This window comes from Syngnathus scovelli, chromosome 3 (genome assembly GCF_024217435.2).
Source record: "Syngnathus scovelli strain Florida chromosome 3, RoL_Ssco_1.2, whole genome shotgun sequence".
Taxonomy (NCBI): domain Eukaryota; kingdom Metazoa; phylum Chordata; class Actinopteri; order Syngnathiformes; family Syngnathidae; genus Syngnathus; species Syngnathus scovelli.
The window spans coordinates 2,225,229-2,237,755 of NC_090849.1; the positions used below are offsets into that span (position 1 = coordinate 2,225,229).

At 42.9% G+C, this 12,527-nt stretch overlaps 1 pseudogene; it reads left to right on the plus strand.

The window, feature by feature from the left end:
* Nucleotides 1-7,806: 7,806 nt before the first annotated feature.
* On the plus strand, nt 7,807-10,632 carry LOC125994660 (general transcription factor II-I repeat domain-containing protein 2-like; annotated as a pseudogene).
* The last annotated feature ends 1,895 nt before the right edge of the window (nt 10,633-12,527 follow it).

Genomic DNA, 12,527 nt, shown 5'->3' on the forward strand with positions numbered 1-12,527 from the left:
TATAAACGCAACAGTGAAGCATTAGTTTTAGGATTTAAAAAAAGGTTGTTAGCGCACATCAAAACATAAAAACAATATTTTTTACAGATTTTAGAAGTGTAACGTCATTAAATTACTCATAAAATCATTATAACTGTGGAATGTAATGCATTTATTTACATTGTGTCGGTCCACAAAATGTGTACAGTGCATTGTTTTTACAACTGTACTGACAAATGTTAGTTTCCATTGAAACATTATATAAAAACACATTTTATTGCAGATTTTTAGAACAGTAACATCATTAAATTACTCATAAAATCATTATAACTGTGGAATATAATGTATATATATGTATATATATATATATATATAATATATATATATATATATATATATATAATGTGTCTGTCCAAAAAATGTATACAGTGCATTGCTTTTGCAACTGTAGTGACAAATGTTAGTTTCGATTGAAACATTCTATAAATATTTTTTTTTACAGATTTTTAGAAGTGTAACATCGTTAAATTACTCATTAAATCATTATAACCGGGTAATGTAATGTATTGATTTACATTGTGTCTGTCCACAAAATGTATACAGTGCATTGTTTTTTACAAGCAGTAGTGATAAATGTTAGTTTCCTTTTCTGTGTAGAATGCCTTCCTTTCGTCATCAAAAAATACATAGTAATAACATACATAATCCTTTATGATGTAGTAACTGTACTTTCTATAATTACTTTATTTAGCACTTCCGCTTATATCGATGAGTTAAGTGGGTGCATAGCTGATTTCTCTACCTTGACAATTGATGGAATTATATATGTGCCATTGAGTAATTAAATACTGTGACAAAGTAGGGGCTAAAAGGATAAAAATTGAAAACATAATTAAATACATCATCATCATATTCTTTTCAAGATATTTTCTCTTTATCATACAGAGAAAATTGTCTAGAATGAAAGGAACCTGCAAACACTGACAATTTGAATGACAGGTGAAGATGACAGCTAGAGGAAGAGAGCGATTAGAAAGAATTTCAAAAAAAAGAAATCACATCCATCTTATTCCTGTGGCTCTCATAGGTAAACAAATGTTAAGAACTTCTGGTAAGAAACTTAAAATCCCAGAGACATCTTTTTTTTTTTTTTCAATTAGAACGGAGTTTGATAGAATGTATAAAGAGAACACATTTTCCGCATTGGAAATTAAAAATGGACACCGATTACTAAGAATAAAGCTAAAATTAAATGCCAGTTTATCGATCGGGTTCCGCACGCAGCCACACTGGTGGCGCCATTACTGTGACGTCACAAATTGTGCATCCGGATCTCAACAAACCCAAACAACATGGCGGATGATAGCGACAGCTCCGTTTCTAGCGGCAATATTAGCATCATTTTATCCGATTCAGAAACCTCTTTTGACGCATTAAAAATTAAAACAAACTAAAATCGCAAAAAATTCAACAAAGGCAAAGCTCTCAAATCATATCTTTAACACTGCGCCTTTGAAAGATTTCACTAATAAAGGTGCATTATAAATACTGTATTATTATTATAATTATCATTATTATAAGGGGGGGGATTAGAAAATTTGAAGCAATTTCTGGGAATTTCTGTCTATTAAAATCCTGTCTCCAAGGACCATATCCAGTCTAAATTCCCAACTCTGGGAACTGAGAAGGATGCCTAAAAAAATCATAATATTAATTTATTAATTATTTCCTGATGAGTGATGTCTGCAAAATATTTATTTATTTACTAGTATTATTCTTGGTACAGTGGCCTGACTTAAAGGGCTAGAGACATCCCTTTTTTTTTTTCAATTAGAACGGAATTTGATAGAATGTATAAAGTGAACACATTTGCCGCATTGGAAATTAAAAATGGACACCGATTACTAAGAATAAAGCTGAAATGAAATGCCAGTTTATCGATCGGGTCCCGCACGAAGCCAAACTGGCGGCGCCATTACTGTGACGTCACAAGTTGTACATCTGGATGTCAACAAACCCAAACAACATGGCAGATGATAGCGACAGCTCCGTTTCTAGCGGCAATATTAGCATCATTTTATCATTTTATCCGATTCAGAAACCTCTTTTGACGCAGAATATGATGACTCTAGCAGTTCACTTGGACTGAGCTGAGCACATTTTCTGAATTGTGCCCCTCCCGTCACTCTGGTTAGGTTGGCATAGTAAAAAGTGCTCTTGGGGGCTTTAGAGTGCCGAGTTGATCTCGGCACATGAAGACATGACCACCTGCAACGTTTGGTTTAGGTTTTATAAGCATTTTTAATTTTATTGCTTAAATCGTATTTTCTCGACGAGCTGAGCACGTTTTCTGAATTGTGCCTCTCCCGTCACTGTGGTTAGGTTGGCATAGTAAAAAGAGTGGAGTGCCGAGTTGACCACTGCGAATGAAGAAATGAACATCTGCAGCGTTTGGTTTAGGTTTTAGGCGCATTTTTAATTTTATTTCTTAAATCGCATTTTTTCGACGAGCTGAGCACGTTTTCTGAATTGTGCCCCTCCCGTCACGCTTCGACATACTTTTCAAAGTCAAAGTCTCAAAGTCTTCTTTATTGTCAATTCCTCCGCATGTCAAGACACACAAAGAGATTGAAATTACGTTTCTCACTATCCCAGGGTGACAAGACAGCGTTCACAACGCACATACAAGTAAACAACACAGGAAAAATAAAACAAGAAGATGAACAATAAGAGTGATAGCACGCTAGCCGCTCCCGATGCACAGCAGAGTCCGGAAAGATAAGACAGAGTTCACAACACACATACAAGTAAACAACACAGGAAAAATAAAACAAGAAGATGAACAATAAGAGTGATAGCACGCTAGCCGCTCCCGATGCACAGCAGAGTCCGGAAAGATGACAGTCAACCAGGCCACTGTGAACACGAGCACACAGCAGGCACGCACTGTCCGGTTCATGGATCCTATCAGGCGAACTCAACCCATCTTGTCGTCCCGCGAACGAATGTACGCCAGGATAATGGAAGGCACGGCTAGGCGAGCTGGGTTGGCCGCAAACCTGGCCCGACGTCTCCGCGCTGGCCCCTCTTCTCTTTTTGTTTACATTCACTGAAGCTAAACGCGTACAACTTGAGACGTCATGAGACGTCACTTCCGGCTGGCGGCTCAGTGCAGTCAAACTCGTCTGTGCGGCAAATTTAAATGATATTTTTCAGAGCAACAGCTTCCTTTTCGTTGTTTCGAGCGTCAATTTATATTTATAAGCCCATAAGCTAACTAAAACCGATTTATACATATACCGGCGTCTCTAGCCCTTTAAATTAATTAAATTAAACTTACCATTTTCCTCTCTCGTTTGACAAAAGCACCTCTAGGCTTCCCAAATGGAGTCCGCTCTTGGTCTGTGACTGGCGTTGTAATCTGTAGGACCAGACCAGTCTTTCTGCGTCCTTTGTACCTGTTTGGTCCATTGTTTACTCAAACCCTCGTCTTTTGGAAACAAAAATAGCGATACACCTGCTTCGTTGGTGTTACTGCATCCCATAGCGATACACCTTTTGCCTCCACGCTTCAACATACTTTTGTTTACATTCACTGAAGCTAAACGCAAACAACTTGAAACGTCACTTCCGGCTTCTTCCCCAGTCTAGAAGGAGGCCTCTCGGTGCAGTCAAACTCGTCTGCGCAGCAAATTTAAATTAAATTTTTCAGAGCAACAGCTTCCTTTTCGTTGTTTCGATCGTCAATTTATATTTATAAGCCCATAAGCTAAGGATATATCCGGAGTTAACTTTGCCATGGATCGCGAAACTCTTCGCGGTCTTGGAATAATGTCCCGAGACAAAGGAACCTCCGAGGCAGCGGGCTCCCCCTCCCCCACCAGCCGACACTGGAAGCAGCTGAAGCGGCGGTGGAGTCTGAGCACACGCCGGAGGAGAAGGCGAGGTTCCCGAGCCGGCATCACACACCGACTGAAGAGAAACCCTCACAAAACAGCACTTCCATCTATTCTCCTTTTAAACGTGCGGTCGTTGGAAAATAAAATGGACTATCTCAAGCTGGACTTAACTACAGAACGAAAGGTGAGACAATGCAACGCGGTCATCCTCACAGAGACGTGGCTTCACAACAACGTTCCGGACAGCGCCATTAAACTGGATGAGTTTACAACTTTCCGCGCGGAGAGAAACCACGCCAGCACGGGTAAATCTCGAGGAGGTGGTGTGTGCATTTACATTAACAACAACTGGTGTACAAACGCTGTCGTTACTACAAGTCACTGCTCAGAGAACATTGAGTTTTTAACCCTCAACTGCCGTCCATTCTACCTACCGCGTGAATTCAATACCGTCAACATCACAGCTGTTTACGTCCCCCCCAGCGCAAACACAAAGGACGCACTCTCCATACTGTACAAGTCTGTGAGTACACTACAGAACACACACCCGGACTTGGTCTGCATAATCGCTGGCGATTTCAACCAGGCCAAATTGAAAACAGTAATGCCACACTTCCACAAGTGTGTGAACTTTGCAACAAGGGGAGAAAACACACTTGACCAGGTCTACACAAACATCAGACAGGCCTTCAGAGCGGTTCCCCACCCCCACCTGGGTTCATCAGACCATCTCTCTGTTATGCTAATTCCAGCCTACAGACCTCTGTTGACGAGAAGCAAACCAACTGTGAAGCAGATCAGGGCCTGGCCAGAGGGCTCCACAGCAGCTCTACAGGACTGTTTTGAACGCACAGACTGGTCTGTCTTCAGGGAGGCGGCCACCACCAACCAGGACGTCAACCTCACCGAATACACAGACTCTGTAACTGGATACATAACGAAGTGCATGGAAGATGTAACCGTCACCAAAGACATTACAGTGAGAGCAAATGAAAAACCCTGGTTCACCAGGGAGGTACGTGAGCTCCTGAGGGCACGCAACGCTGCTTTCAAGTCTGGGGACAAGGAGGCCCTCAAGACTGCTAGGGCCAACTTGCACCGGGGCGTGAGAGTAGCCAAGCGTGCATATGGTCAAAAAATCAACTCACACTTCACAGACACAAAAGACCCAAGACGCCTGTGGCAAGGCATCCAGTCAGTCACAGACTACAAACCATCCCCCCCACCGTGTGAGGACAACATAGACTTCCTCAACTCTCTCAACACCTTCTTCAGCCGGTTTGAAGAAAACAACACCACAACACCCACAAAAACCCCAGTACACCCAGACAGCACAACACTTCAACTGGACCCAGCGGACGTGAAGAGGACCCTACTCAAGGTGAACCCCAGGAAAGCTGCAGGTCCAGACAACATACCCGGGCGCGTGCTCAGAGACTGTGCAGACTCACTCACTGACGTCCTCACAGACATCTACAACACCTCTCTGAACCAAGCCATCATACCAGCAATTTTCAAAGCTACCACCATCGTACCACTACCCAAGAAGTCACCAGCATCATCACTGAATGACTACAGACCCATAGCACTCACTTCCATCATGATGAAGTGCTTTGAGAGACTGGTGAAGGCCCACTTAACATCCACCCTCCCCACTACTCTGGACCCATACCAATTTGCCTACCGCCCCAAGCGCTCCACTGATGACGCCATAGCAACAGCACTCCACCTCTGCCTGGCTCATCTGGAGAACAAAAACAGTCACGCGCGGATGCTGTTCATTGACTTCAGCTCTGCGTTCAACACAGTCATCCCCCAACATCTGGTGAATAAGCTGAGTACAATAGGCGTCAGCACTTCACTGTGCAACTGGCTGCTGGACTTTCTAACGAACAGACCGCAGACAGTCAGAGTCGGAAACAACTCCTCAGCGACCACCGTCATAAACACCGGGGTGCCGCAAGGATGTGTGCTATCCCCCCTGCTGTTCACGCTGATGACCCACGACTGCTCTGCCAGATTTGAAACGAATCACATCATCAAATTTGCAGATGACACAACAGTGGTGGGCCTCATCAAAGACAACGATGACTCAGCATACAGAGAGGAGGTACAGCAACTCATCACCTGGTGTGATAGGAACAATCTGCTTTCCAACGTAAACAAAACAAAAGAAATCACTGTGGACTTCAGAAAGAAACAACCAACACACATCCCACTCATCATCAACGGCAGTGCACTAGAGTCTGTGAAAAGCACAAAGTTCCTGGGAGTGCACATCACTGATGACCTCTCATGGACTACCAACATCACTGCGCTGGTCAAGAAGGCGCAGACACGACTCCACTTCCTGAGAAGGATGAGAAGAGCCGACCTCCCCACCTCTGCTCTCACCACCTTCTACAGAGGTGCTATTGAGAGCATCCTGACCAGCAGCGTCTCTGTTTGGCATGGCAGCTGCCTAGCTGCAGACAAAAAGGCGCTGCAGAGGGTGGTGAGGACAGCAGAAAAGATCATCAGGTCGCCCCTTCCAGCCATTCAGGAACTGTACACTTCACACTGTACCAAGAGGGCAATGAACATCATCAAAGACACTACTCATCCTGCACACAGACTGTTCTCCCTTCTACCATCAGGGAAGCGGTACCGCAACCTGCGGTCCCGCACAAGCAGACTGAGTAACAGCTCCTTTCCTCAAGCCATCAGACTCATGAACACACTGAGGAAAACCACTTGAACATTCCAAAGTCACCATGCCACTTGGCACTTTACTCTTGCACCTTATATACAGTTATACACTTTTTCACTTTACTTCTATGACCACTGATTGTACTTCTGCTGCTGTGTATGTATGTGTGTGTGTGTGGGTCTGTATTGTCAATACTCTTATTACACACCGTGTGTGTGTGTGTGCGTGTGTGTGAATGTGAGAGAGAGTATTTTATTGTATAGTACTGCACATGTTTATCAGCATGTTAGTGTTTGAATGACTGCAATGTGTAAGTGTGCATTGTCTATGTTTATGTTGTGAATGAATATGTCAGAGAAAGAAATTGTAAATTCAGTATGAGTAAGTTAGCTGTGTGTGTGTGTGTGTTGTGTGTATGTGTGTGTGAGAAAGAAAGAGATTTATGTCAATGTCTTATTTAAATGTTTTTAGTTAAACTGCACATTGGAGACTGGTCAAACGCAATTTCAAACTTCTGTGGTAACCCTGTTACATAGGATTTTTGACAATAAAGTAAACTTGAACTTGAACTTATACATATACCGGTGTCTCTGGGACTTTAAGGTAAAATGCTCCCATTTGTTACAATGGGTTTTGCTTCATGGAGCGGTGTATTTGAATGGTTTTGTACACCTAAGCACCTAAGAAATCATTAGCCCTCATTGCACCAAACAATGTCGTGAATGCCCTGGGAGGTTGTTTCACTGTTGGCAGTTGTACTAACAACCAGAAGTTGAATCTGTGTCTACAAGTGTATGTTTTCTTTTAATTGGCTTTTGCAGACAAGGAAAGAGTATAGCTTCTACCCGGGAATAAAAAAACAGACAAATTAATCCGAGAGTTGTTATAAATGTGCTCCTTTTCATTTAATGGACAAAGCAAGTCACTATACTTTGTTGTTATGTATTTAGATTACACCACCCTTGTTGAGTAAAAGCATTTTTCCGATTTGATCAAGTCTGCGCTCTGATTTTGTTACCTTGCAATGCCATTGTCCTAACAAAACAAGGTTGTCAGGCCATATTTAAACATCTTATTCTGGTTTTGTTGCTGTTGATTGTACTTCTATGTATTGACAGTCTGATCTCAAATTTACCCAGATGAAACCTAGCTGTGGATGAAAATGTCTAGCGAGTAATGCAGTGGTTGGCTGTCTTCTAATTATTTGCACACAAACCTTTAGGGCACATATGTCAGAGTCAAGGCCCGCGGGCCACATCCGGCCCGCGAGAAGGTTTTTTACGGCCCCTGGGATGATCTTGATTTATTATTAGAACCGGCCCGCAGACCGCAGCAAGCCGGCAGCCCGCAGATCTTTTACATGCACCAATACTACATTTCCCACAATGCAACGGTGACGCACCGAGCAGTACGCTGCTTCATTTCAGTGTTTATTATTAGCACAGCAGTCGTCAGCATAACTGTAAAATTAACTTTCAGATACCCATCAAAATTGGCAAAAAGGAAGGTGGACACTGAGAACCTGGGGGTTTCAAACAAGGTGAGAGTCGGAGTATATGTTCATGGAGGTAGCTGGAAAACCTGTGTCTTCTGTGTGGAGAAAGTGTGGCGGTACTAAAAGAGTATAATCTGAGACGACATTATGAAACGAAACACGCGGACAAAAACAAGAATATGGACATGGAAAAAAGGCTACAGAAGGCCGAGGAATTCAAACGAGGCCTCAAATCTCGACAGGCTCTGTTCAAAAAAGCTAAATCACAAGGCCAGGCTGCTGTCAAGGCCAGTTGGCAGAAGAGATCGCTAAATCAGCCCGGTCATTTACGGAGGGGGATTTCATCAAAAACTGTATGATTAAAGTTTGTGATGAAATTTGCCCAGAAAAAAGGCAACTCTTTTTAAATGTGAGTCTGAGTAGAAACACCATTGCCGAGCAAGTAGACCAGTTGTCCACCAATCTAAAAGAGCAGCTTGTGAAAAAGGGAGAAGGTTTCATCGCATATTCCTTGGCTGTGGATGAGAGCACCGACATTTCTGACATTGCCCAGTTGTCAATTTTCATCTGCGGAGTGGACTCCAGCCTAAGCGTGACAGAGGAGTTTTGGGCTTTACGTCCGATGCATGGCACAACTACGGGGCATGATTTGTATAAAGAGGTGTCAAGATGTGTAAATAAGATGGAGCTACCTTGGGAAAAACTCGTGGGTTTGACAACCGACGGAGCACCTGCGATGTGTGGACACAGGAGCGAACTGGTGGCGAAGATACGGGAAAAGATACAAGAGGAAAACGCGACAGGTGAGCTGGCAGCTTATGATTGTATTATACACCAGAAGCGTTGTGCGGTAAAGCCTTGAAAATGGAACATGTGATGAGCATCATCACACGCGCAGTTAACTTTATCAGAGCCCAAGGTTTAAATCACCACCAGTTCAAGGAATTTCTGATGGAGTTAGAAACGGAGCATGGTGATTTGCCTTATCACACAGAGGTGCGATGGCTAAGCCAGGGAAAGGTGCTCCAAAGATGTTTCGAGCTTCGTGAGGAGATTTGTCTGTTCTTGGACAGCAAAGGGAAAGACACAACACAACTCAGAGACGAGATGTTTCTGTGTGAAATGGCTTTTCTTTGTGACATTACGAGTCATCTGAATGCAATGAACTTGCAGCTGCAGGGATCGTGTCATCTCTGATATGTACAGTACAGTGAAGGCATTTAAAACCAAACTGACTCTGTGGGAGACGCAGATGTGGAAAGAAAATTTGAGCCACTTTCCCAGCTGCCAGACTATGAAAGAGAAGCTCTCTACCAGTGCGTTCCCGAGCGCACAGTTTGCTGATAAAATAGGTATGCTTGCCGCTGACTTTCGACGCCGATTTGCTGACTTTGAAGCACAGAAAAACAGGTTTGAACTGCTGGGTAACCCATTTGCTGCTGACGTGGAAAGCTCACCACCAAACCTCCAAATGGAGTTGATTGACCTCCAATGCAATGATGCTCTGAGGGCAAAATATGCGGCAGTGGGTGCTGCGGAGTTTGCCCGTTTCCTCCCCGACACAATGCCCCAGCTGCGCATCCAGGCTGCTCAAACGTTGTCTATGTTTGGCAGCACATACCTGTGTGAACAACTGTTTTCTTTGATGAACCTGAACAAAACATCACACGGAAGTCGACTTCCCGCTGAACACCTTCACTCAATTCTGAGGATTTCCTCAGCTCAGAGCCTTACCCTGAACATTGATGAACTTGTGGAAAAGATGGGACACCACCAAATATCACCCTCAACCTCAAACAAGTGAACATTTCTGTGCAATCACATATTTAGAGTTTTTACTCAGTTCAAGTTTAAAAGTTAAAGTTTAATATTTGTTTTCACTGCATGTTACTTCTCCTTGAGGAAAGTGTTTTTGATTAATAGATATTTGCACTTTATTTTATTGTATTTCAATCCAATTATATTTTAAAAATATTTCAGTTGAGTGGATGATAGAAAATTGCCATTATTTTTTTCTTTGAAGTAAATTTAGCCCACTTTTGCTAAAATAGAAAGTTCAAAAGTTAAAGTTTAATATTTGTTTTCACTGCATGTTACTTCTCCTTGAGGAAAGTGTTGTTTTTGATTAATAGATTTTTGCACTTTATTTTATTGTATTTCAATCCAATTATATTTTTAAAATATTTCAGTTGAGTGGATGATGGAAAATTTCTATTTTTTTCTTTGAAGTAAATTTAGACCACTTTTGCTAAAATAGAAAATATAGGTTACTGATGGTGCCTTAAACAATACAGGTTTCTTTCATTTAATGTTCATGTTATGGGGATTTTTATATAAAGGAAATTTGTCTTTTGTGTCTGTTGAAAATTAAAGATTACTGACAGAGCCATAAGAAAATATTGCTTTATTTATCTGATCATATTGGAATATATTTGTTAGGTTTTCAGTAGGTTCAATTAGGTTCACTAGACTATATGCGTCATTTAAAAAAATTTCAATGAACATTCGATCAGTCCGGCCCTCGGCTTGTAGCTAAATTTTTTATTTGGCCCTCCGTCCATTTGACTTTGACACCCCTGCTTTAGGGTCACGGTCTAATTGGATCATGAGCGGGTTGGATCAGTGATATGAAATGGTAATACATTGTGTATACCATTTCCATGTTCTGTAACGCATGTCCTCACGGGGGTCGCGGGCGTGATGGAGCCCATCCAAGCAGTCATCAGGCAGTTGGCGGTGGACACCCTGAACTGGTTGCCAACCAATGGCAGGGCACACAGAAACAAACAACCATTCACACTCACCATTACATTTATGAGCAATTTGGAATGTTCAATCACCCTACCATGAATGGTTTTGGGATGTTTGAGGGAACCGGAGAACCCATGCAGACACGGGGAGAACATGCAAACTCCACACAGGTAGGGCTGGCGGTAGAATCAAACCTGCACCCGCTGAACTGTGAGGCGGATTTGCTAATCAGTGCGCCACCATGGCGACCCCTTTTGTAAACCATCCATCCATCCTTTTTCTATACTGCTTGTCCCCCATGGAGCCTATCCCAGCAGTCATTGGGCAGTAGGCGGGGGACACCCTGAACTGGTTGCCGGTTTACAGAGCAGGGCACACAGAAACGAACAACCATTCACACTCGCACTCACACCTAGGGACAATTTGGAGTCCTCAATAGGCCTAACAAGCATGTTTTAGGGATGAAGAACCCAGAGTGTTAGGGTTTTTCAAATTATCCTTATCGTATGATTATGTTGGAATGCAACCGGTAATAAATAACCTACCTTGTCTCATCCTACACAAGGTCGTAAAACATCCCCTGATATGTTTTGACTAGAGCACAAGGGCTATTCAGTCTACTCTTACCCCCACTCTTTCTCTTAATAAATATGTCCTTGTAGTTGGGAGGGTTTTCAGACTTCATTCCTGGAGCGAGTGAACTCTCCACCTGCAGGTGTCTAAAAGAACTTGCTTGTCTCCCGTGTGGTTCTTGCAAAATAAGTTGGAGTGAGCAAATCTCTAACATTTTGGTGCCAAAACCCGGGACCTCTCATACCCATCATCTGGCTGACGGAGGACGACACGCTGTACACCGTCGACGGGCCAGTGTCCACTAGCCGTACCTGGTAAAGAAAGACCTGGGAAGGAAATTCTTCACTGGGCCAGCATCTTAGGTCTGCCTTCGTCTGACAGAGGTGGATTGACGGGACCCGGCAGTGCAACGAACCAGGGGACAAGTAAGTTAAAGGCCTGAAGTTGTGTGATTGTGTTGTTGTTTGTGAAACGCGTAAGAAGGTAGAAGTGCACAGGAATAAGTAAATTTTGTGGAAGGAGGGGGTGTTGTAGAGTCCCCCTCTGGATGAGGTGTTTCTTTTGGAGCAGTGGTTCTCAAACTGTTTTAAAATCTCAGTACCTCCGTGGATCATTATTTGACGACCACTGTTCTAAAGAGTATAACCTCGCGTTGGCAGGGCTGGGGACAAGGACTTTTGTCTTTAGTTCCCAGGGAAGGTGGGGGGTGTTGTAGAGTCCCCTCACTGGATGAAGCAGCTCCTTTTTTTTTTTTTCAAAAGGAGGACTTCGCGTTGGCAGGGCTGGGGACAAGGACTGTTGTCTTTAGTTCCCAGGGAAGGTGGGGGGTGTTGTAGAGTCCCCTCACTGGATGAAGCAGCTCCCTTTTTATGCAGAAAGGGAGGACTTCGCGTAGGCAGGGATAACTTGTGTGATTGAGTGTGTGACTGGTAGGATAAATTGACTAAATAGCAGTTTTAGCATTGATCCATGGCAATAATACAGGCTAGTAATTTGTTGAAAGGTCAATTTAAACCTGCATTGAGGATCCTCAAAGACATAATTAAATAAATAAGTAATCATACTAATAATAATAATAATATTTTTGAGAAAAAGAAATTGGATAACCTAAAACTACGAGAATTAAGATGGGAAATAAAAA